Here is a 25,135-nt window from a genome sequence, read left to right as displayed (position 1 = left end):
ACGCTTGTTAATCAACCTCTGGGGGGAAAGATCAACAGTAATGAATGGTTGTACTGTTGCTCGACAGACAAAAGATAGTCTCCTCAGTCAGAAACTGAGTTGAAAATTGTGGATATTTTAACAGAGGCTGTGAAACATTAAGGTGGAACTCATCAGCAATATCTACAGTGGATCCCGCAGCAGGAAGGGAGGTTGTAGCAGTCCAATGTAAGCTAGGTGCATGAGCTGGTAGTGTCACAAACATCCTGTCCTCCCAACTCCTCCTCCAATTTTTCCTCCATTTTCAACACAGTTTCTGACTGACCAACCCAGTGGGTGATGATCAATTGGTGTGACTCGATAGCTTTAGGCTGAAGGTCAGCCAAGTGACAGGGCAAACCATCATCCTGAAATTAATATGAGAAGAAATGAAAAAAAGTGCAGTGATATAAGAAAAAAGCCAGCCTAATTATATTTCAAATTTACTATATATTTAACATTCATATATTTCATTACTTATTTTATTCATATCTAAATGAATTCATTCATTTGGGCTGTAGTGTATGTAATATAGAGGGCATTCTTACCATTGACTTTGTATGGAATCACTTGCTAAAGTTGCTTAGCATTCTGTTTGAACACACCTTAATAATGGTGTTACGTATCTTTGCACCTCCTGATTGCTGACACTGATAAAATGTTATCTATACCACAGACCTCTACATGGCATTTCACTTTCTGCACTGCATCCCTTGCAGAAGCACAACAGACTTGCAGTAAAAATTCTATCTTCTCTCACCCTGAGTTTCAAACCATCTCATTATATAAGTCTAATTACCAGATCCTATTGCTCTCTCTGTTCCCTTCCCCAACCTTTCTCCTTCTCCATCACCCCTGTACTCCCTCCCCTTCTTCTTCCTTCCTTTCTCCCCCTCCTTCTCTTCCATATGCTGGCTTGCACAACAGAACAGTCACATCAATATGGCCGGGGCGATTAATGCGCTGGCGGTGGCGATGTACTTATAAAGAGCTTTCATGGCCCAGTGAAGGATGAAATCACCCTCCGAGTCCTGAGATCTTAAAAACCTGAGGTGCACCAGGCAAAGACAGATGGGAGAGAGAGAGAGAAGGCAAGGGGAGAGAAGGAGTGAGTGAGATCAGTACAGAGTTCATTGGATCTCTTCCAATAGGTGAAAATGTAGAAGGAAAAACGAAACATGAAATATTTGAGGAGGGCATTGGACCTTCTCCAATAGCCAAGTAAAAGAGGCATGAGTCCACTTTTGACAGGAGCAACGTGTTGGAGGACCTGAATGAAAGAGATTACAGCCAGGACAGAAAGCTAGAGAGGGAATGACATGGCTATTAATGCTTTTGGTGCTACTGTAACTCCTCTATTTAACGCCTTGGTGCTGCTGCTAAAGATCTCTGGGGCTGAAGACAAGCTTTCACCATGTTAACAGTCACAAGTGATTTTCTACTTAAATGCAGGTGACTAGTCTGGGAGTGAAAACAGGTAGAAACAGTGTTATGAAATATCAGATTCAGGAGGATTTTGGATAAACTTTAAGTTATTTTTTCACTTGCAGTTTATGGATAAATTGCACTCTAAATATTGGTAATATATTGCTAAACATAACGCTACATAATGCTAGATACAAACAAATGTTGTTGAATTAATCATGGATACAACTGCAGTTTTAAAATCTGTACAGTATGAACAGCTTCTGCATGTTCGCTATACATCCATTGAAACAATCCTCACAGTAAAAACTGCAACATTTGTCCCGTTTGTTCAAATATTTATAGCTAATAATGACTGCTAGTTAATGTAAAACATATGATAACTGAACAATTAATCAGTGCTCTCATGTATTTTTCAGGAGAGGACAAACAGCATCTCAACTGACACAGACGACAGAGTAATGTTCTGATCAAATGTGCAGGAAAGTACAGCAAGGCTCATATTTGTTGCAGAAGCTAAGTATGCATTTTATGTTTGATAATGTATACACTTAAAGTGATAAATAAATTAAGACTCATAGGTATCATACAAGTTCACATTTGCTTTTTTAAAAATTATTATTTGGTTTTAAAATCATTTTAAAATGTGATTGATTAAATCACTATGCATGACTCACCTTCTATATGAACACATTGTGAATATAAAACATATAAAAATATATTTAAGAACAAATATTTATTAATGAAATATTCAGTTGGCTTTCAAAAATGAAAAATAATTGCAAAGATGGGTAACCGTGTTGGTTTTTAATGTAGATAAGCCTCTTCAGTGAGGTTTTGCGTTGCGTAACATGAAAATAAGTGGCACTGGAATTTACATTGTTTAAACTTCAGTGGAAACGTTCACTGTCCACAGCTGATACAATTGAAATAAAATTCATAAAAAAATAAACATGGAACCAAACATGCTTGCCAAGTCTTGGTATTACTTAAAATATTAATACATTTCAGTTTTACTTTTAATATAAAAAAATAGTTAAATAAAAAAATATATATATATACACATTAGTTTAAACGTGAAGTACTCCTCCTTTATCCTAACTAAAGCCAACAGGCGGCTTTTCATTGTGCAACCTCAACGCAACCTCAACGCAACTTCACATGCATCTCACCCTTCTCTCTCTCTCTCTCTCTCTCTCTCTCTCTCTCTCTCTCTCTCTCTCTCTCTGACACACACACACACACACACAGACACACACACACAGAAACACACACACACACACACACACACACACACACACACACACAGAAACACACACACACACACACACACACACACACAAACACTGTGACTGATAGTAATTTCCTTCCTAGCTCATGTGTTGTGATGAAATGCTGTGATCAGCCTGAGCCGAAACTGCTGCCCTCCGCATCGGATGGATGACAGAGGAAGAGAGAGAGAAAAGAACAGAGAGAGGAGGAGATGCATGTGTAAAATTAAAGGGAGAGAAAGGGAGAGAGAGAGAGAGAGAGAGAGAGAGAGAGAGAGAGAAAGAAAGAGAGAGAGAAAGAGAAATGGATAGGTGACTTGTGGATGAGATACGGTAGGTAGCACTGAAACAATGGATGCCTGCACACACACACATGCATACCATTTTGTGGCACACAAAATAATACAAACACACACACTTCAGTCACATGGACATTAGTGTTGTAGGCTTCATAACAGACATCTTGGTAGACGACGACTGTGTGCACGTGAGTGTGTTCATGCATAAAATTAATAACCTAACTTCCCTTTCCATCAATCCATCCTCTCCATCCCTCCATCTGTTTTTTATCTTACTAATGCCCTCCTTCCTCCTTATGGCAGAGCCAGAGGGTCTGAAGGAGACAGGTAACAGTGCTTTCAGATATAGCAGGAAATTCACCGATTGCCATTCACTTCCAGAGAGAGTGAGGTGAATGTTTGATGGTAAAGCCAGAACAATCGGTGCTGCCGTGATGCAGAGGGCAAACACATTGACCTTGCGTCATCTTTTCCAAGACAGATCTGCAGGCAGATTTTAGTGAGGGCTGACGTCACAAAATCAAGCTCTCATTGGTAGCCATTGTTAGCATCAGCACTTCAATTGTTGAAGCCACCCCTGAACTGAGCTTTTTTGTAAACACAATAATGTAGTTACGTTATAATATGCTTATTCTTGGTTTTTGAGGTAACCCTGTTGGCTAACACGCAGACAAATGCACTGTTAAGCCCATTCCTGAGACTACACTTTTGCTGTTTTTTGGAACAGAAACAGAAAAGACCCTGCAAACTCTTTAGCTGCGAAGCATCACTTTCATCAAAGTATAGCTCTTCAGCATGTGAAAATAGGGCTGCTGTGACTAGTTATGGTTTTTATTTGGACAGTAACTGTTTATGGGAGGTTTAGCAAACAGCCAGCTATACCCCAGGATCGCAATAATTTGGAGTCCTTTACAGCTTACAACCTCTTCTATCCTAATACCTTCAGTTTGGATAGGAAAACATCCATCACTTCTGTCAGGGAAACAAATTAAATAAAGAAATGGAACAGATGATTTTGTGAGTCTACTCAGTGAATGAGGTAGAACAGACACACGCCTGTGCACAAGTTTGACTGGGTTTAGAAGTGAGATGGAAGCTATGAATTTGTCCATGTTTTGGTGAATATGTATGTAATATACCAAGCTTATGGATGGCTGAATTGTGGAACAGTTTTTCATGCTGCAGGTTTGGTTTTAGAGTTTTTACTTTTTTTTATACGCTGAAATCTAGTCTATGGAGGGTGCCTGATACTTTTGAGTTATTTATGCTAGTACGCTGAAACTATAACTATAACCTTCAAGACTAATGTGGGCAATGTCGACAATGGTTGCATTCAGTGATATGAGTGTGAAGTTGGACTGCAGACCTATTGTAGAGACATTAGTTGAAGTAAAAGCACTCCTTTGCTGATAACAATGCTGACTCAATTCCAGGGTAGACAAGGGTGTCAGGGTTGCAATCAAGTTTAAAGAAAACCTTTCCTTCAATACTCCGTCAAGATTTGTCTGACCAGCACATAAACAGTTTGAAATGGATAATTAGAAGTATGGGCAGATGGACCAGGACTGAGCGACAGATCCTGGCTTCATTGTGGTGAAAAAGAATCACTGTGCTTCCATTTCCATCAACTGCTGTGTGTAAGAAATACTGGTGGGGTAATTTTTGAAACAGACAACAAGATGAATTTCGTTTCCTTTCCGTAGAACAATTTGAAAAACAGGTTTGTGCTTCCTTCAAAAGTATATAAATCATTTGAAGTATTTAACAGCGTAAATCCTCATCTACATTTCATGTGCTGCATGGCTGTACTTGGTTGATGTTCGGCTTTGACTTTGAGTATGATTACAGCCAAGGGCTTACAGCAAAGTGTAGCTTGCGTTTTGGCAGGCTTTTATAAGGCTGGTGTGTGCATTTCCCACCTGAGACTCCATAGTAGCATGGGTGACTTTGGGAGGCTTTGGAACTTCTGAGTTGCCTCAACAGCCCTGATGTAAAACCTGTACAAATAAAAGCACCCTGAGGATTGGGGTGGAACATTGTTCCATTATTCTTGTGGCAGTATGTGATGAGAACTACAGATAAAAGACCTAATGGCTGTCAATGGTCTGAACCAGGAACAACAGCAAAACTTCCTTTTAGTCAATAACGGGCCTTTTCATTTAGAGGGACAATGACATCCCAAGGAAACGCATCTCCTTGAGGAAACTTTCTTCACAGTATGTGTTGGCCTAAATCAGGGTTGTCCCAATTAAGGTTTTTTAGCAACCAATCCTTTCCAAGCAATTTGAGTATCTGCCAAAACTGAGTTCCGATCCAATACTTTATGTAATACTTAGTATTTTTTTTAGATCATACAGTGCACATTGCATATGTATACGCTTGAAAATTAAATAGCTTTGCCACTAAGAAACATTTCCAGTAGTTATATGATGACGTTTGTTTGTGTTATTATGTGACTTCAATCGAGGCAGGGGTAGACTAGCAACTCGGTTTTTAACTAACCCTAAGGTCTCAAATTTTGTTTTCATGATCACAACAATTCTTGTCATTCATTGTATTTTTCAAATAAATGCAGTGCTGTTCAAATTTGAGATTGTTCTTTCTTTTAGGAGACCTTTAAGCTATGCTTCTATAATTTACAATAAAATAATTGGCCAACATCTGCTTAGCTCTGCTAATGTTTCAAATTTCATCTGGTTTTCAATTCTCCAATGAACCAGTGCTTCCACTCATACATCTGCACATTTTTCATTTTGACTGTAGGTAATTTGCTGTGTTTGTTTGATCATGAAGCATGGTGAAGTTAGAGAGGAAAGACGGACAGTGACACACTTAGAAAATCTGTGTGTGTGTGAGATCATGAGAGAGAGAGATGGATAGGTGAGATTAGCGTCAAATAGGGGATGCTGCGGTGATGCTGTGGCACAATAGCTGCTCATGTATCACACAAAGAAAAACCCACCCTTTCTACATCCACACATGCATCCATCACTCTGGAGTAGAGAGTTTGTTTATGTGCATAATGTCCACAAACACCTTGAGGGTGAATGTGTGTGGTTGTGTGTGTGTGTGTGTGTGTGTGTGTGTGTGTGTGTGTGTGTTTGTGGATGTGTGTGTGTTGACACTGCCAAACAGTCACCTTTTTCACCTTCTCTCATCTGACACATGAATGGTTCATGTATCAGTCAGTCGCCTCAGCTCTCTCCTGTCCGCCACCTCCTTACCTTGCTACACTCGTCTCCAGAAACAGGCAGGTTATCTTTAAAATTTCAACCTATTAGAGTGTAACAGGGATATTGGCCAATCAGAGGCGGCCCAGGAGGGCTTAGGAGAGGGCAGACGTGACATTAACAAAGGTCAGGTCAATCAACGTGTTGTGTGTGCTTGAGGGAGCAGGAAGAGCATGTGAGGTCATCAAGCATATATGACTTTTTCACATTTGCGTCCATTTGCAATTGTGTGACTGGGCATTCATTTATGAGTGTTTATTTTTCTGCCTGAGTGTATGTATGTATGTGTACATTTGTGCAAGTGTGTGTCTAGTTTTGGGTGCATTCATGTCTGTCCGTGTGTGAGCTGAGTATTAAACCTTGGCTACATTTGCAAATGGTATATTAAAATCAAATATTTAGTGTTTACTTAATCTCTCTGCCGTATTGGATGTATTTGTTTGGGGAATATTTGATTTTGTTGTTTATATGCACTAGTGTGTCCTTATCTGTCTTTGTGTGTATGAATTTGTTTGTTTATATTATATATATATATATGTTCTGTAAATGTGTGAGTGGATGTGTCAGCATCTACATGTCTATGTTTCTGTCTGTGTCTGACTCCATGTCTGTGTGTGTGTGTGTGTGTGTGTGTGTGTGTGTGTGTGTGTGTGTGAGAGAGAGAGAGAGAGAGAGAGAGAGAGAGAGAGAGAGAGAGAGAGAGAGAGAGTTCCCCAAGGTATTCCCGGCAGCCTTTATGATCTACAGAAGAAAACAACTTATCACCGCTGGCTTTTGGAAAGCGCTCTGTAGCTCTATTCAACTCCACACAGCAGTTACTCTCACTTTGGCTTTGTGATTGAATCAGATTTAATGGTTGTGGCACAACCTCTTTTCATTTTCCGTTCCCCCATTTTGTATATTTATATGAAAAATGTATTTACATTTGTTGTTTTATGGGGGGGATTTCCTGTAAGACCTGCTAAATAGTCTCAGTAAGGCTGCTCAGTTGGTGCATTTTTGCATGAAGGCTTTGGGTTTGCCTGGTCACGTTGGAAACATTTGTATAAAATACATGCATTAATGTTCTTATGATTACTGTGACAGCATCCACATGACTGGATTTTCTGGCTGTCTTGCTCACTTTCTTTCTCTCTGCAGCTTCAGGTCCATCTGTGGTGCCTTAACTGCATCCAACCTGCAATACTCTATTGCACAGCCCAGCCTCTCTCCTGAGTGCCCTTCAACACAGAGACAGCCAGAGTCGAAAGCCCTGCCAGGTGTCTCTTCTGTTGTGCGTGTAGTACTCTGGGCCCCATGCACCAGTGGCTTGGCTGGCTCCACCTATTGTTAGCAGGCTGGCTTGCTTTGGTACTGCCAGTGTAGACCTCAAACATGTTTTCGCCATTTGCTCCCCCTTCTGATACAAGACCTTCCTCTCCTCGAACTTGGCTTAATAAGTAAGTTGATTCTTAACCTTGGAAAGAGCAATGAAGGAAACCATAACTGAGCTTGCATGTTACCAGATTTAATTTCCAGGACATTCGTAAAAACTCCATGCATAGCTAATATGGTTAAGAGGCCAGCGAAAGAGAATAGTAAGTGGATCTTGTGTTGGGGTCGTCAAGAAAAACGTGTGAAGGTCAAGGTTCGTGTCTTCAAATTGCTTTAGTTATAGCATTCAAACAATTTCCTCTTCTAGTAATGAAAACCTCCCGGAAAATTTGCTGTAGTTGTTGAGTGAATTCTTTCCTGCAAATAACCAGATGTAGTGGGGACACTTCATGCTGAATATTTGACACACAAAGGAGTCACACTGACACCAAGAAATTAAGTTGCCAGTATTTTGGTAGGATAACAGAAACTGACCAACGTGCCTTTGGTGAGCTATAATAAATTTACAGCTTTTCTTGATTTGCCAAGGTCTCAAATACACACCCTTCTTAAAGCACAACCGGCATAGCTGTTTATTGGGGGGTTTTTCTGTTAAGATTTGGCACATTAACAGACAGCAAACCTTGTAAAATGGCAGTGGTGGGATAAAACCCATGCCTCCAGAGAGTCTGGAGCCTAAATCCAGCGCCTTAGACCACACTACCTGAAAACAGTTGAGTTAGTGAGCTCAGGCTCATTTTAAAGCTTTTCTTGATGGCTGAGGTCTCAAACACACAACCTCCTTACAGGTCAATTTTTTTTCAGGATTCGTCTTGTTAACAGATAGCGAACCTTGTCAAATGGCAGTGGTGGGATTTGAACCCACGCCTCCTGAGAGACTGGAGCCTAAATCCAGCGCCTTAGACCACTCGGCCACACTACCTGAAAACACGCCCTACTGGTGTTTGCAGTCAGTCACTTAGTGAGCTACGCAGCACACACTTGTTCCACTGAGAACCAAGATTTCGAGATGTTCCAGTTACCTTGTTCCAACGTTTAGCCTTTTAGTCCAGAAACGTGATCAGATGACCAAAGCAGTTGAATTGAAAATAAGTAGTTGTAGGTCGGAGGTTGGAAAAGCAAAAAAACTTGCAGCGGCTGCTTTGGATTTAAGCACGATGTCTGCTTTCACACAACAGTTCTTGTCCTTTAGACACTTGCGGCAATGGTCGCTAAGTCAATTAGCAGAGGATGGTTTCGATCCATCGACCTCTGGGTTATGGGCCCAGCACGCTTCCGCTGCGCCACTCTGCTACATTTTGAAGAGATTTGGGCTTGCAAATCTTTGGTTTACTAATCAAGTCTTTACGGGTAAAGATAGTGCGAACGCACGATAACTTGACTGCATTTGCAGGAAGGAGGACAAGATTTGCAACTGCTTTTATAAGATAGAGGTAATGATCCATACTTTTCAGCATATTAGGAGAGTTTTTGATTGCTCTTTCATAAGTCCAACAACAAATAAAGTTGCTAGTATTTTGGTATGGTGATGCACTGAACAACATGATTTTGGTTGAGTCAGTGAGCTCAGACTCAAACAGCATGCTTTAACCAAAGCATGTTGTTCAGTGCATCACCATACCGAAATACTAGAGTCAGTGAGCTCAGACTCATTTTACAGCTTTTCTTGATGGCTGAGGTCTCAAACACACAACCTCCTTACAGGTCAATTTTTTTTTCGGTATTCGTCTTGTTAACAGACAGCGAACCTTGTCAAATGGCAGTGGTGGGATTTGAACCCACGCCTCCTGAGAGACTGGAGCCTTAATCCAGCGCCTTAGACCACTCGGCCACACTACCTGAAAACACGCCCTACTGGTGTTTGCAGTCACTCACTTAGTGAGCTACGCAGCACACACTTGTTCCACTGAGAACCAAGATTTCGAGATGTTCCAGTTACCTTGTTCCAACGTTTAGCCTTTTAGTCCAGAAACGTGATCAGATGACCAAAGCAGTTGAATTGAAAATAAGTAGTTGTAGGTCGGAGGTTGGAAAAGCGCAAAAAAACTTGCAGCGGTTGCTTTGGATTTAAGCACGACGTCTGCTTTTGCACAACAGTTCTTTTCCTTTGGACCCTTGCGGCAATGGTCGCTAAGTCAATTAGCAGAGGATGGTTTCGATCCATCGACCTCTGGGTTATGGGCCCAGCATAAAAAAAAAAAAAAATACCCAAAAAAAAAAAAAAAAAAAAAAAAAAAAAACGCTGGTCCGCTGCGCCACTCTGCTACATTTTGATGAGATTTGGGCTTGCAAATCTTTGGTTTACTAATCAAGTCTTTACGGGTAAAGATAGTGGGAACGCAAGATAACTTGACTGCATTTGCAGGAGGGAGGACAAGATTTGCAACTGCTTTTATAAGATAGAGGTAATGATCCATACTTTTAGCATATTAGGAGAGTTTTTGATTGCTCTTTCATAAGTCCAACAACAAATAAAGTTGCTAGTATTTTGGTATGGTGATGCACTGAACAACATGCTTTGGTTGAGTCAGTGAGCTCAGACTCATTTTACAGCTTTTCTTGATGGCTGAGGTCTCAAACACACAACCTCCTTACAGGTCAATTTTTTTTTCGGTATTCGTCTTGTTAACAGACAGCGAACCTTGTCAAATGGCAGTGGTGGGATTTGAACCCACGCCTCCTGAGAGACTGGAGCCTAAATCCAGCGCCTTAGACCACTCGGCCACACTACCTGAAAACACGCCCTACTGGTGTTTGCAGTCACTCACTTAGTGAGCTACGCAGCACACACTTGTTCCACTGAGAACCAAGATTTCGAGATGTTCCAGTTACCTTGTTCCAACGTTTAGCCTTTTAGTCCAGAAACGTGATCAGATGACCAAAGCAGTTGAATTGAAAATAAGTAGTTGTAGGTCGGAGGTTGGAAAAACAAAAAAACTTGCAGCGGCTGCTTTGGATTTAAGCACGACGTCTGCTTTTGCACAACAGTTCTTGTCCTTTAGACCCTTGCGCCAATGGTCGCTAAGTCAATTAGCAGAGGATGGTTTCGATCCATCGACCTCTGGGGTATGGGCCCAGCACGCTTCCGCTGCGCCACTCTGCTACATTTTGATGAGATTTGGGCTTGCAAATCTCATCAAAATTTAGCAGAGTGGCGCCTAAGACCACTCTGCCACACTACCTGAAAACACGCCCTACTGGTGTTTGCAGTCACTCACTTAGTGAGCTACGATTTGCACACACTTGTTCCACTGAGAACCAAGATTTCGAGATGTTCCAGTTACCTTGTTCCATACGTTTAGCCTTTTAGTCCAGAAACGTGATCAGATGACCAAAGCAGTTGAATTGAAAATAAGTAGTTGTAGGTCGGAGGTTGGAAAAGCACTAAAAAACTTGCAGTGGCTGCTTTGGATTTAAGCACGACGTCTGCTTTTGCACAACAGTTCTTTTCCTTTGGACCCTGGCGGAATGGTCTAAGTCAATTAGCAGAGGATGGTTTCGATCCATCGACCTCTGGGTTATGGGCCCTTGTTAACACGCTGCGCCACTCTGCTACATTTTGAAGAGATTTGGGACTTGCCAAATCTCATCAAAATGTAGCGGAGTAAATAGCGCCTTAGACCACTCTGCCACACTACCTGAAAACACGCCCTACTGGTGTTTGCAGTCACTCACTTAGTGAGCTACGCAGCACACACTTGTTCCACTGAGAACCAAGATTTCGAGATGTTCCAGTTACCTTGTTCCAACGTTTAGCCTTTTAGTCCAGAAACGTCATCAGATGACCAAAGCAGTTGAATTGAAAATAAAGAGTAGTCGTAGGTTGGAAAAGCAAAAAAAACTTGCAGCAGCTGCTTTGGATTTAAGCACGATGTCTTCTTTTGCTCAACAGTTCTTGTCCTTTAGACCCTTGCGGCAATGATCGCTAAGTCAATTAGCAGAGGATGGTTTCGATCCATCGACCTCTGGGTTATGGGCCCAGCACGCTTCCGCTGCGCCACTCTGCTACATTTTGATGAGATTTGGGCTTGCAAATCTCATAAATGAGTGGCGTTAGACCACTCTGCCACACTACCTGAAAACAGCCCTACTGGTGTTTGCAGTCACTATTAGTGAGCTACGCAGAACTTGTTCCACTGAGAACCAAGATTTCGAGATGTTCCAGTACCTTGTTCCAACGTTTGCCTTTAGTCCAGAAACGTCATAAGATGACCAAAGCAGTTGAATTGAAAATAAAGAGAGTTAGGTTGGAGCAAAACTTGAGGCTTTGGATTTACTAGATGATGTCTGCTTTCGCCGGGTCAACAGTTCTTGACACTGCATTTGACTTGACTGCATTTGCAGGAAGGAGGACAAGATTTGCAACTGCTTTTATAAGATAGAGGTAATGATCCATACTTTTAGCATATTAGGAGAGTTTTTGATTGCTCTTTCATAAGTCCAACAACAAATAAAGTTCCTAGTATTTTGGTATGGTGATGCACTGAACAACATGCTTTGGTTGAGTCAGTGAGCTCAGACTCATTTTACAGCTTTTCTTGATGGCTGAGGTCTCAAACACACAACCTCCTTACAGGTCAATTATTTTTTTCGGTATTCGTCTTGTTAACAGACAGCGAACCTTGTCAAATGGCAGTGGTGGGATTTGAACCCACGCCTCCTGAGAGACTGGAGCCTTAGTCCAGCGCCTTAGACCACTCGGCCACACTACCTGAAAACACGCCCTACTGGTGTTTGCAGTCACTCACTTAGTGAGCTACGCAGCACACACTTGTTCCACTGAGAACCAAGATTTCGAGATGTTCCAGTTACCTTGTTCCAACGTTTAGCCTTTTAGTCCAGAAACGTGATCAGATGACCAAAGCAGTTGAATTGAAAATAAAGAGTAGTCGTAGGTTGGAAAAGCAAAAAAAACTTGCAGCAGCTGCTTTGGATTTAAGCACGATGTCTTCTTTTGCTCAACAGTTCTTGTCCTTTAGACCCTTGCGGCAATGGTCGCTAAGTCAATTAGCAGAGGATGGTTTCGATCCATCGACCTCTGGGTTATGGGCCCAGCACGCTTCCGCTGCGCCACTCTGCTACATTTTGATGAGATTTGGGCTTGCAAATCTCATCAAAATGTAGCAGAGTGGCGCCTTAGACCACTCTGCCACACTACCTGAAAACACGCCCTACTGGTGTTTGCAGTCACTCACTTAGTGAGCTACGCAGCACACACTTGTTCCACTGAGAACCAAGATTTCGAGATGTTCCAGTTACCTTGTTCCAACGTTTAGCCTTTTAGTCCAGAAACGTGATCAGATGACCAAAGCAGTTGAATTGAAAATAAAGAGTAGTCGTAGGTTGGAAAAGCAAAAAAAACTTGCAGCAGCTGCTTTGGATTTAAGCACGATGTCTGCTTTTGCTCAACAGTTCTTGTCCTTTAGACCCTTGCGGCAATGGTCGCTAAGTCAATTAGCAGAGGATGGTTTCGATCCATCGACCTCTGGGTTATGGGCCCAGCACGCTTCCGCTGCGCCACTCTGCTACATTTTGAAGAGATTTGGGCTTGCAAATCTTTGGTTTACTAATCAAGTCTTTACGGGTAAAGATAGTGCGAACGCACGATAACTTGACTGCATTTGCAGGAAGGAGGACAAGATTTGCAACTGCTTTTATAAGATAGAGGTAATGATCCATACTTTTAGCATATTAGGAGAGTTTTTGATTGCTCTTTCATAAGTCCAACAACAAATAAAGTTGCTAGTATTTTGGTATGGTGATGCACTGAAAAACATGCTTTGGTTGAGTCAGTGAGCTCAGACTCATTTTACAGCTTTTCTTGATGGCTGTGGTCTCAAACACACAACCTCCTTACAGGTCAATTTTTTTTTTCGGTATTCGTCTTGTTAACAGACAGCGAACCTTGTCAAATGGCAGTGGTGGGATTTGAACCCACGCCTCCTGAGAGACTGGAGCCTAAATCCAGCGCCTTAGACCACTCGGCCACACTACCTGAAAACATGCACTACTAGTGTTTGCAGTCAGTCACTTAGTGAGCTACGCAGCACACACTTGTTCCACTGAGAACCAAGATTTCGAGATGTTCCAGTTACCTTGTTCCAACGTTTAGCCTTTTAGTCCAGAAACGTGATCAGATGACCAAAGCAGTTGAATTGAAAATAAAGAGTAGTCGTAGGTTGGAAAAGCAAAAAAAACTTGCAGCAGCTGCTTTGGATTTAAGCACGATGTCTGCTTTTGCTCAACAGTTCTTGTCCTTTAGACCCTTGCGGCAATGGTCGCTAAGTCAATTAGCAGAGGATGGTTTCGATCCATCGACCTCTGGGTTATGGGCCCAGCACGCTTCCGCTGCGCCACTCTGCTACATTTTGAAGAGATTTGGGCTTGCAAATCTTTGGTTTACTAATCAAGTCTTTACGGGTAAAGATAGTGCGAACGCACGATAACTTGACTGCATTTGCAGGAAGGAGGACAAGATTTGCAACTGCTTTTATAAGACAGAGGTAATGATCCATACTTTTAGCATATTAGGAGAGTTTTTGATTGCTCTTTCATAAGTCCAACAACAAATAAAGTTGCTAGTATTTTGGTATGGTGATGCACTGAAAAACATGCTTTGGTTGAGTCAGTGAGCTCAGACTCATTTTACAGCTTTTCTTGATGGCTGAGGTCTCAAACACACAACCTCCTTACAGGTCAATTTTTTTTTCGGTATTCGTCTTGTTAACAGACAGCGAACCTTGTCAAATGGCAGTGGTGGGATTTGAACCCACGCCTCCTGAGAGACTGGAGCCTAAATCCAGCGCCTTAGACCACTCGGCCACACTACCTGAAAACATGCACTACTAGTGTTTGCAGTCAGTCACTTAGTGAGCTACGCAGCACACACTTGTTCCACTGAGAACCAAGATTTCGAGATGTTCCAGTTACCTTGTTCCAACGTTTAGCCTTTTAGTCCAGAAACGTGATCAGATGACCAAAGCAGTTGAATTGAAAATAAGTAGTTGTAGGTCGGAGGTTGGAAAAGCAAAAAAACTTGCAGCAGCTGCTTTGGATTTAAGCATGATGTCTGCTTTTGCTCAACAGTTCTTGTCCTTTAGACCCTTGCGGCAATGGTCGCTAAGTCAATTAGCAGAGGATGGTTTCGATCCATCGACCTCTGGGTTATGGGCCCAGCACGCTTCCGCTGCGCCACTCTGCTACATTTTGAAGAGATTTGGGCTTGCAAATCTTTGGTTTACTAATCAAGTCTTTACGGGTAAAGATAGTGCGAACGCACGATAACTTGACTGCATTTGCAGGAAGGAGGACAAGATTTGCAACTGCTTTTATAAGACAGAGGTAATGATCCATACTTTTAGCATATTAGGAGAGTTTTTGATTGCTCTTTCATAAGTCCAACAACAAATAAAGTTGCTAGTATTTTGGTATGGTGATGCACTGAAAAACATGCTTTGGTTGAGTCAGTGAGCTCAGACTCATTTTACAGCTTTTCTTGATGGCTGAGGTCTCAAACACACAACCTCCTTACAGGTCAAGTTTTTTTTCGGTATTCGTCTTGTTAACAGACAGCGAACCTTGTCAAATGGCAGTGGTGGGATTTGAACCCACGCCTCCTGAGAGACTGGAGCCTTAATCCAGCGCCTTAGACCACTCGGCCACACTACCTGAAAACACGCCCTACTGGTGTTTGCAGTCACTCACTTAGTGAGCTACGCAGCACACACTTGTTCCACTGAGAACCAAGATTTCGAGATGTTCCAGTTACCTTGTTCCAACGTTTAGCCTTTTAGTCCAGAAACGTGATCAGATGACCAAAGCAGTTGAATTGAAAATAAGTAGTTGTAGGTCGGAGGTTGGAAAAGCAAAAAAACTTGCAGCGGTTGCTTTGGATTTAAGCACGACGTCTGCTTTTGCACAACAGTTCTTTTCCTTTGGACCCTTGCGGCAATGGTCGCTAAGTCAATTAGCAGAGGATGGTTTCGATCCATCGACCTCTGGGTTATGGGCCCAGCACGCTTCCGCTGCGCCACTCTGCTACATTTTGATGAGATTTGGGCTTGCAAATCTTTGGTTTACTAATCAAGTCTTTACGGGTAAAGATAGTGGGAACGCAAGATAACTTGACTGCATTTGCAGGAGGGAGGACAAGATTTGCAACTGCTTTTATAAGATAGAGGTAATGATCCATACTTTTAGCATATTAGGAGAGTTTTTCATTGCTCTTTCATAAGTCCAACAACAAATAAAGTTGCTAGTATTTTGGTATGGTGATGTACTGAACAACATGCTTTGGTTGAGTCAGTGAGCTCAGACTCATTTTACAGCTTTTCTTGATGGCTGAGGTCTCAAACACACAACCTCCTTACAGGTCAATTTTTTTTCGGTATTCGTCTTGTTAACAGACAGCGAACCTTGTCAAATGGCAGTGGTGGGATTTGAACCCACGCCTCCTGAGAGACTGGAGCCTAAATCCAGCGCCTTAGACCACTCGGCCACACCACCTGAAAACACGCCCTACTGGTGTTTGCAGTCACTCACTTAGTGAGCTACGCAGCACACACTTGTTCCACTGAGAACCAAGATTTCGAGATGTTCCAGTTACCTTGTTCCAACGTTTAGCCTTTTAGTCCAGAAACGTGATCAGATGACCAAAGCAGTTGAATCGAAAATAAGTAGTTGTAGGTCGGAGGTTGGAAAAACAAAAAAACTTGCAGCGGCTGCTTTGGATTTAAGCACGACGTCTGCTTTTGCACAACAGTTCTTGTCCTTTGGACCCTTGCGCCAATGGTCGCTAAGTCAATTAGCAGAGGATGGTTTCGATCCATCGACCTCTGGGTTATGGGCCCAGCACGCTTCCGCTGCGCCACTCTGCTACATTTTGATGAGATTTGGGCTTGCAAATCTCTTCAAAATAATCAGAGTCTTTACGGTAAACTCTGCCACACTACCTGAAAACACGCCCTACTGGTGTTTGCAGTCACTCATTAGTGAGCTACGCAGCACACACTTGTTCCACTGAGAACCAAGATTTCGAGATGTTCCAGTTACCTTGTTCCAACGTTTAGCCTTTTAGTCCAGAAACGTGATCAGATGACCAAAGCAGTTGAATTGAAAATAAGTAGTTGTAGGTCGGAGGTTGGAAAAGCAAAAAAACTTGCAGCGGCTGCTTTGGATTTAAGCACGACGTCTGCTTTTGCACAACAGTTCTTTTCCTTTGGACCCTTGCGGCAATGGTCGCTAAGTCAATTAGCAGAGGATGGTTTCGATCCATCGACCTCTGGGTTATGGGCCCAGCACCTTGTCAATGGCCACTCTGCTACATTTTGAAGAGATTTGGGCTTGCAAATCTCATCAAAATGTAGCCAGAGTGGCGCCTTAGACCACTCTGCCACACTACCTGAAAACACGCCCTACTGGTGTTTGCAGTCACTCACTTAGTGAGCTACGCAGCACACACTTGTTCCACTGAGAACCAAGATTTCGAGATGTTCCAGTTACCTTGTTCCAACGTTTAGCCTTTTAGTCCAGAAACGTGATCAGATGACCAAAGCAGTTGAATTGAAAATAAAGAGTAGTCGTAGGTTGGAAAAGCAAAAAAACTTGCAGCAGCTGCTTTGGATTTAAGCACGATGTCTGCTTTTGCTCAACAGTTCTTGTCCTTTAGACCCTTGCGGCAATGATCGCTAAGTCAATTAGCAGAGGATGGTTTCGATCCATCGACCTCTGGGTTATGGGCCCAGCACGCTTCCGCTGCGCCACTCTGCTACATTTTGATGAGATTTGGGCTTAATCTCCTCCCAACTACCTAAAAACGCCTACTGGTGTTTGTACTAGTAAACTTAACAATTTCAAATGTTCTTTGTTCCAACGTTTACCTTTTAGTAAACGTCTAAGTGACAAGCAGTTGAATTGAAAATAAAGGTAGTCGTAGGTTGGAAAAGAATGCGAGTGCTTGGATTTAAGCATGATGTCTTTGAACAGTTCTTGACACTGCATTTAACTTGACTGCATTTGCAGGAAGGAGGACAAGATTTGCAACTGCTTTTATAAGATAGAGGTAATGATCCATACTTTTAGCATATTAGGAGAGTTTTTCATTGCTCTTTCATAAGTCCAACAACAAATAAAGTTCCTAGTATTTTGGTATGGTGATGCACTGAACAACATGCTTTGGTTGAGTCAGTGAGCTCAGACTCATTTTACAGCTTTTCTTGATGGCTGAGGTCTCAAACACACAACCTCCTTACAGGTCAATTTTTTTTTCGGTATTCGTCTTGTTAACAGACAGCGAACCTTGTCAAATGGCAGTGGTGGGATTTGAACCCACGCCTCCTGAGAGACTGGAGCCTTAATCCAGCGCCTTAGACCACTCGGCCACACTACCTGAAAACACGCCCTACTGGTGTTTGCAGTCAGTCACTTAGTGAGCTACGCAGCACACACTTGTTCCACTGAGAACCAAGATTTCGAGATGTTCCAGTTACCTTGTTCCAACGTTTAGCCTTTTAGTCCAGAAACGTGATCAGATGACCAAAGCAGTTGAATTGAAAATAAGTAGTTGTAGGTCGGAGGTTGGAAAAGCAAAAAAAACTTGCAGCAGCTGCTTTGGATTTAAGCACGATGTCTTCTTTTGCTCAACAGTTCTTGTCCTTTAGACCCTTGCGGCAATGGTCGCTAAGTCAATTAGCAGAGGATGGTTTCGATCCATCGACCTCTGGGTTATGGGCCCAGCACGCTTCCGCTGCGCCACTCTGCTACATTTTGATGAGATTTGGGCTTGCAAATCTCATCAAAATGTAGCAGAGTGGCGCCTTAGACCACTCTGCCACACTACCTGAAAACACGCCCTACTGGTGTTTGCAGTCACTCACTTAGTGAGCTACGCAGCACACACTTGTTCCACTGAGAACCAAGATTTCGAGATGTTCCAGTTACCTTGTTCCAACGTTTAGCCTTTTAGTCCAGAAACGTGATCAGATGACCAAAGCAGTTGAATTGAAAATAAAGAGTAGTCGTAGGTTGGAAAAGCAAAAAAACTTGCAGCAGCTGCTTTGGATTTAAGCACGATGTCTCTTTTGCTCAACAGTTCTTGTCCTTTAGACCCTTGGGCAATTGCGCTAAGTCAATTAGCAGAGGATGGTTTCGATCCATCGACCTCTGGGTTATGGGCCCAGCACGCTTTCCGCTGCGCCACTCTGCTACATTTTGATGAGATTTGGGCTTGCAAATCTCATCGAAATGTAGCAGAGTGGCGCCTTAGACCACTCTGCCACACTACCTGAAAACACGCCCTACTGGTGTTTGCAGTCACTCACTTAGTGAGCTACGCAGCACACACTTGTTCCACTGAGAACCAAGATTTCGAGATGTTCCAGTTACCTTGTTCCAACGTTTAGCCTTTTAGTCCAGAAACGTCATAAGATGACCAAAGCAGTTGAATTGAAAATAAAGAGTAGTCGTAGGTTGGAAAAGCAAAAAAAACTTGCAGCAGCTGCTTTGGATTTAAGCATGATGTCTGCTTTCGCTCAACAGTTCTTGACACACGTCGCTAAGTCAATTAGCAGAGGATGGTTTCGATCCATCGACCTCTGGGTTATGGGCCCAGCACGCTTCCGCTGCGCCACTCTGCTACATTTTGAAGAGATTTGGGCTTGCAAATCTTTGGTTTACTAATCAAGTCTTTACGGGTAAAGATAGTGCGAACGCACGATAACTTGACTGCATTTGCAGGAAGGAGGACAAGATTTGCAACTGCTTTTATAAGATAGAGGTAATGATCCATACTTTTAGCATATTAGGAGAGTTTTTCATTGCTCTTTCATAAGTCCAACAACAAATAAAGTTGCTAGTATTTTGGTATGGTGATGCACTGAACAACATGCTTTGGTTGAGTCAGTGAGCTCAGACTCATTTTACAGCTTTTCTTGATGGCTGAGGTCTCAAACACACAACCTCCTTACAGGTCAATTTTTTTTTCGGTATTCGTCTTGTTAACAGACAGCGAACCTTGTCAAATGGCAGTGGTGGGATTTGAACCCACGCCTCCTCAGAGACTGGAGCCTTAATCCAGCGCCTTAGACCACTCGGCCACACTACCTGAAAACACGCCCTACTGGTGTTTGCAGTCACTCACTTAGTGAGCTACGCAGCACACACTTGTTCCACTGAGAACCAAGATTTCGAGATGTTCCAGTTACCTTGTTCCAACGTTTAGCCTTTTAGTCCAGAAACGTGATCAGATGACCAAAGCAGTTGAATTGAAAATAAGTAGTTGTAGGTCGGAGGTTGGAAAAGCAAAAAAACTTGCAGCGGCTGCTTTGGATTTAAGCACGATGTCTGCTTTTGCTCAACAGTTCTTGTCCTTTAGACCCTTGCGGCAATGGTCGCTAAGTCAATTAGCAGAGGATGGTTTCGATCCATCGACCTCTGGGTTATGGGCCCAGCACGCTTCCGCTGCGCCACTCTGCTACATTTTGATGAGATTTGGGCTTGCAAATCTTTGTTTACTAATAAGTTTTACGGGTAAAGATAGTGCAACGCACATAACTTGACTGCATTTGCAGAAGGAGGACAAGATTTGCAACTGTTTTATAAGATAGAGGTAATGATCCATACTTTTAGCATATTAGGAGAGTTTTTGATTGTTTTCATAAGTCCACTGCTACATTTGATAGTTTGGGCTTCAAATCTCATATGTTGGCCTTAGACCACTCTGCCACACTACCTGAAAACACGCCCTACTGGTGTTTGCAGTCACTCACTTAGTGAGCTACGCAGCACACACTTGTTCCACTGAGAACCAAGATTTCGAGATGTTCCAGTTACCTTGTTCCAACGTTTAGCCTTTTAGTCCAGAAACGTCATAAGATGACCAAAGCAGTTGAATTGAAAATAAAGAGTAGTCGTAGGTTGGAAAAGCAAGAAAAACTTGCAGCAGCTGCTTTGGATTTAAGCATGATGTCTGCTTTCGCTCAACAGTTCTTGACACACGTCGCTAAGTCAATTAGCAGAGGATGGTTTCGATCCATCGACCTCTGGGTTATGGGCCCAGCACGCTTCCGCTGCGCCACTCTGCTACATTTTGATGAGATTTGGGCTTGCAAATCTTTGGTTTACTAATCAAGTCTTTACGGGTAAAGATAGTGGGAACGCACGATAACTTGACTGCATTTGCAGGAAGGAGGACAAGATTTGCAACTGCTTTTATAAGATAGAGGTAATGATCCATACTTTTAGCATATTAGGAGAGTTTTTGATTGCTCTTTCATAAGTCCAACAACAAATAAAGTTGCTAGTATTTTGGTATGGTGATGCACTGAACAACATGCTTTGGTTGAGTCAGTGAGCTCAGACTCATTTTACAGCTTTTCTTGATGGCTGAGGTCTCAAACACACAACCTCCTTACAGGTCAACTTTTTTCAGGATTTGTCATATTAACAGATGGCGAACTTTGTCAAATGGCAGTGGTGGGATTTGAACCCACGCCTCCTGAGAGACTGGAGCCTTAATCCAGCGCCTTAGACCACTCGGCCACACTACCTGAAAACACGCCCTACTGGTGTTTGCAGTCAGTCACTTAGTGAGCTACGCAGCACACACTTGTTCCACTGAGAACCAAGATTTCGAGATGTTCCAGTTACCTTGTTCCAACGTTTAGCCTTTTAGTCCAGAAACGTGATCAGATGACCAAAGCAGTTGAATTGAAAATAAGTAGTTGTAGGTCAGAGGTTGGAAAAGCACAAAAACTTGCAGCGGCTGCTTTGGATTTAAGCACGACGTCTGCTTTTGCACAACAGTTCTTGTCCTTTGGACCCTTGCGGCAATGGTCGCTAAGTCAATTAGCAGAGGATGGTTTCGATCCATCGACCTCTGGGTTATGGGCCCAGCACGCTTCCGCTGCGCCACTCTGCTACATTTTGAAGAGATTTGGGCTTGCAAATCTTTGGTTTACTAATCGAGTCTTTACGGGTAAAGATAGTGCGAACGCACGATAACTTGACTGCATTTGCAGGAAGGAGGACAAGATTTGCAACTGCTTTTATAAGATAGAGGTAATGATCCATACTTTTAGCATATTAGGAGAGTTTTTGATTGCTCTTTCATAAGTCCAACAACAAATAAAGTTGCTAGTATTTTGGTATGGTGATGCACTGAACAACATGCTTTGGTTGAGTCAGTGAGCTCAGACTCATTTTACAGCTTTTCTTGATGGCTGAGGTCTCAAACACACAACCTCCTTACTGGTCAATTTTTTTTTTCGGTATTCGTCTTGTTAACAGACAGCGAACCTTGTCAAATGGCAGTGGTGGGATTTGAACCCACGCCTCCTCAGAGACTGGAGCCTTAATCCAGCGCCTTAGACCACTCGGCCACACTACCTGAAAACACGCCCTACTGGTGTTTGCAGTCAGTCACTTAGTGAGCTACGCAGCACACACTTGTTCCACTGAGAACCAAGATTTCGAGATGTTCCAGTTACCTTGTTCCAACGTTTAGCCTTTTAGTCCAGAAACGTGATCAGATGACCAAAGCAGTTGAATTGAAAATAAGTAGTTGTAGGTCAGAGGTTGGAAAAGCACAAAAACTTGCAGCGGCTGCTTTGGATTTAAGCACGACGTCTGCTTTTGCACAACAGTTCTTGTCCTTTGGACCCTTGCGGCAATGGTCGCTAAGTCAATTAGCAGAGGATGGTTTCGATCCATCGACCTCTGGGTTATGGGCCCAGCACGCTTCCGCTGCGCCACTCTGCTACATTTTGAAGAGATTTGGGCTTGCAAATCTTTGGTTTACTAATCGAGTCTTTACGGGTAAAGATAGTGCGAACGCACGATAACTTGACTGCATTTGCAGGAAGGAGGACAAGATTTGCAACTGCTTTTATAAGATAGAGGTAATGATCCATACTTTTAGCATATTAGGAGAGTTTTTGATTGCTCTTTCATAAGTCCAACAACAAATAAAGTTGCTAGTATTTTGGTATGGTGATGCACTGAACAACATGCTTTGGTTGAGTCAGTGAGCTCAGACTCATTTTACAGCTTTTCTTGATGGCTGAGGTCTCAAACACACAACCTCCTTACAGGTCAACTTTTTTTCGGTATTCGTCTTGTTAACAGACAGCGAACCTTGTCAAATGGCAGTGGTGGGATTTGAACCCACGCCTCCTGAGAGACTGGAGCCTTAATCCAGCGCCTTAGACCACTCGGCCACACTACCTGAAAACACGCCCTACTGGTGTTTGCAGTCACTCACTTAGTGAGCTACGCAGCACACACTTGTTCCACTGAGAACCAAGATTTCGAGATGTTCCAGTTACCTTGTTCCAACGTTTAGCCTTTTAGTCCAGAAACGTGATCAGATGACCAAAGCAGTTGAATTGAAAATAAGTAGTTGTAGGTCAGAGGTTGGAAAAGCACAAAAACTTGCAGCGGCTGCTTTGGATTTAAGCACGACGTCTGCTTTTGCACAACAGTTCTTGTCCTTTGGACCCTTGCGGCAATGGTCGCTAAGTCAATTAGCAGAGGATGGTTTCGATCCATCGACCTCTGGGTTATGGGCCCAGCACGCTTCCGCTGCGCCACTCTGCTACATTTTGATGAGATTTGGGCTTGCAAATCTTTGGTTTACTAATCAAGTCTTTACGGGTAAAGATAGTGCGAACGCACGATAACTTGACTGCATTTGCAGGAAGGAGGACAAGATTTGCAACTGCTTTTATAAGATAGAGGTAATGATCCATACTTTTAGCATATTAGGAGAGTTTTTGATTGCTCTTTCATAAGTCCAACAACAAATAAAGTTGCTAGTATTTTGGTATGGTGATGCACTGAACAACATGCTTTGGTTGAGTCAGTGAGCTCAGACTCATTTTACAGCTTTTCTTGATGGCTGAGGTCTCAAACACACAACCTCCTTACTGGTCAATTTTTTTTTTCGGTATTCGTCTTGTTAACAGACAGCGAACCTTGTCAAATGGCAGTGGTGGGATTTGAACCCACGCCTCCTCAGAGACTGGAGCCTAAATCCAGCGCCTTAGACCACTCGGCCACACTACCTGAAAACATGCCCTACTGGTGTTTGCAGTCACTCACTTAGTGAGCTACGCAGCACACACTTGTTCCACTGAGAACCAAGATTTCGAGATGTTCCAGTTACCTTGTTCCAACGTTTAGCCTTTTAGTCCAGAAACGTGATCAGATGACCAAAGCAGTTGAATTGAAAATAAGTAGTTGTAGGTCAGAGGTTGGAAAAGCACAAAAACTTGCAGCGGCTGCTTTGGATTTAAGCACGACGTCTGCTTTTGCACAACAGTTCTTGTCCTTTGGACCCTTGCGGCAATGGTCGCTAAGTCAATTAGCAGAGGATGGTTTCGATCCATCGACCTCTGGGTTATGGGCCCAGCACGCTTCCGCTGCGCCACTCTGCTACATTTTGAAGAGATTTGGGCTTGCAAATCTTTGGTTTACTAATCGAGTCTTTACGGGTAAAGATAGTGCGAACGCACGATAACTTGACTGCATTTGCAGGAAGGAGGACAAGATTTGCAACTGCTTTTATAAGATAGAGGTAATGATCCATACTTTTAGCATATTAGGAGAGTTTTTGATTGCTCTTTCATAAGTCCAACAACAAATAAAGTTGCTAGTATTTTGGTATGGTGATGCACTGAACAACATGCTTTGGTTGAGTCAGTGAGCTCAGACTCATTTTACAGCTTTTCTTGATGGCTGAGGTCTCAAACACACAACCTCCTTACTGGTCAATTTTTTTTTCGGTATTCGTCTTGTTAACAGACAGCGAACCTTGTCAAATGGCAGTGGTGGGATTTGAACCCACGCCTCCTCAGAGACTGGAGCCTAAATCCAGCGCCTTAGACCACTCGGCCACACTACCTGAAAACATGCACTACTGGTGTTTGCAGTCACTCACTTAGTGAGCTACGCAGCACACACTTGTTCCACTGAGAACCAAGATTTCGAGATGTTCCAGTTACCTTGTTCCAACGTTTAGCCTTTTAGTCCAGAAACGTGATCAGATGACCAAAGCAGTTGAATTGAAAATAAGTAGTTGTAGGTCGGAGGTTGGAAAAGCAAAAAAACTTGCAGCGGCTGCTTTGGATTTAAGCACGACGTCTGCTTTTGCACAACAGTTCTTTTCCTTTGGACCCTTGCGGCAATGGTCGCTAAGTCAATTAGCAGAGGATGGTTTCGATCCATCGACCTCTGGGTTATGGGCCCAGCACGCTTCCGCTGCGCCACTCTGCTACATTTTGATGAGATTTGGGCTTGCAAATCTCATCAAAATGTAGCAGAGTGGCGCCTTAGACCACTCTGCCACACTACCTGAAAACACGCCCTACTGGTGTTTGCAGTCACTCACTTAGTGAGCTACGCAGCACACACTTGTTCCACTGAGAACCAAGATTTCGAGATGTTCCAGTTACCTTGTTCCAACGTTTAGCCTTTTAGTCCAGAAACGTCATAAGATGACCAAAGCAGTTGAATTGAAAATAAA

At 42.8% G+C, this 25,135-nt stretch overlaps 15 non-coding genes across 15 annotated transcripts; all 15 read right to left on the bottom strand.

Annotated features, from left to right (window-relative positions):
* Nucleotides 1–8,457: 8,457 nt before the first annotated feature.
* On the bottom strand, nt 8,458–8,539 carry trnal-uag (transfer RNA leucine (anticodon UAG)). The gene has a single exon. It is a non-coding gene; the product is annotated as a tRNA-Leu (tRNA).
* Nucleotides 8,540–9,374: 835 nt separating this feature from the next.
* On the bottom strand, nt 9,375–9,456 carry trnal-aag (transfer RNA leucine (anticodon AAG)). The gene has a single exon. It is a non-coding gene; the product is annotated as a tRNA-Leu (tRNA).
* Nucleotides 9,457–10,267: 811 nt separating this feature from the next.
* On the bottom strand, nt 10,268–10,349 carry trnal-uag (transfer RNA leucine (anticodon UAG)). The gene has a single exon. It is a non-coding gene; the product is annotated as a tRNA-Leu (tRNA).
* A 1,898-nt stretch (nt 10,350–12,247) lies between these two features.
* trnal-aag (transfer RNA leucine (anticodon AAG)) lies at nt 12,248–12,329 on the bottom strand. The gene has a single exon. It is a non-coding gene; the product is annotated as a tRNA-Leu (tRNA).
* Nucleotides 12,330–13,530: 1,201 nt separating this feature from the next.
* Nucleotides 13,531–13,612, bottom strand: trnal-uag (transfer RNA leucine (anticodon UAG)). Its single transcript has one exon. It is a non-coding gene; the product is annotated as a tRNA-Leu (tRNA).
* A 753-nt stretch (nt 13,613–14,365) lies between these two features.
* Nucleotides 14,366–14,447, bottom strand: trnal-uag (transfer RNA leucine (anticodon UAG)). The gene has a single exon. It is a non-coding gene; the product is annotated as a tRNA-Leu (tRNA).
* Nucleotides 14,448–15,203: 756 nt separating this feature from the next.
* trnal-aag (transfer RNA leucine (anticodon AAG)) lies at nt 15,204–15,285 on the bottom strand. Its single transcript has one exon. It is a non-coding gene; the product is annotated as a tRNA-Leu (tRNA).
* Nucleotides 15,286–16,040: 755 nt separating this feature from the next.
* Nucleotides 16,041–16,122, bottom strand: trnal-uag (transfer RNA leucine (anticodon UAG)). The gene has a single exon. It is a non-coding gene; the product is annotated as a tRNA-Leu (tRNA).
* A 1,800-nt stretch (nt 16,123–17,922) lies between these two features.
* On the bottom strand, nt 17,923–18,004 carry trnal-aag (transfer RNA leucine (anticodon AAG)). Its single transcript has one exon. It is a non-coding gene; the product is annotated as a tRNA-Leu (tRNA).
* Nucleotides 18,005–19,635: 1,631 nt separating this feature from the next.
* On the bottom strand, nt 19,636–19,717 carry trnal-aag (transfer RNA leucine (anticodon AAG)). Its single transcript has one exon. It is a non-coding gene; the product is annotated as a tRNA-Leu (tRNA).
* A 1,362-nt stretch (nt 19,718–21,079) lies between these two features.
* Nucleotides 21,080–21,161, bottom strand: trnal-aag (transfer RNA leucine (anticodon AAG)). Its single transcript has one exon. It is a non-coding gene; the product is annotated as a tRNA-Leu (tRNA).
* A 757-nt stretch (nt 21,162–21,918) lies between these two features.
* trnal-aag (transfer RNA leucine (anticodon AAG)) lies at nt 21,919–22,000 on the bottom strand. The gene has a single exon. It is a non-coding gene; the product is annotated as a tRNA-Leu (tRNA).
* Nucleotides 22,001–22,755: 755 nt separating this feature from the next.
* trnal-aag (transfer RNA leucine (anticodon AAG)) lies at nt 22,756–22,837 on the bottom strand. Its single transcript has one exon. It is a non-coding gene; the product is annotated as a tRNA-Leu (tRNA).
* A 757-nt stretch (nt 22,838–23,594) lies between these two features.
* Nucleotides 23,595–23,676, bottom strand: trnal-uag (transfer RNA leucine (anticodon UAG)). The gene has a single exon. It is a non-coding gene; the product is annotated as a tRNA-Leu (tRNA).
* Nucleotides 23,677–24,432: 756 nt separating this feature from the next.
* On the bottom strand, nt 24,433–24,514 carry trnal-uag (transfer RNA leucine (anticodon UAG)). Its single transcript has one exon. It is a non-coding gene; the product is annotated as a tRNA-Leu (tRNA).
* Between the last annotated feature and the right edge of the window lie 621 nt (nt 24,515–25,135).

Source organism: Dicentrarchus labrax, unplaced genomic scaffold (genome assembly GCF_905237075.1).
Source record: "Dicentrarchus labrax unplaced genomic scaffold, dlabrax2021, whole genome shotgun sequence".
Classification (NCBI taxonomy): domain Eukaryota; kingdom Metazoa; phylum Chordata; class Actinopteri; family Moronidae; genus Dicentrarchus; species Dicentrarchus labrax.
The sequence above is the reverse complement of the archived record's forward strand: the minus strand, read 5'-3'. Positions and strand labels throughout refer to the sequence as shown.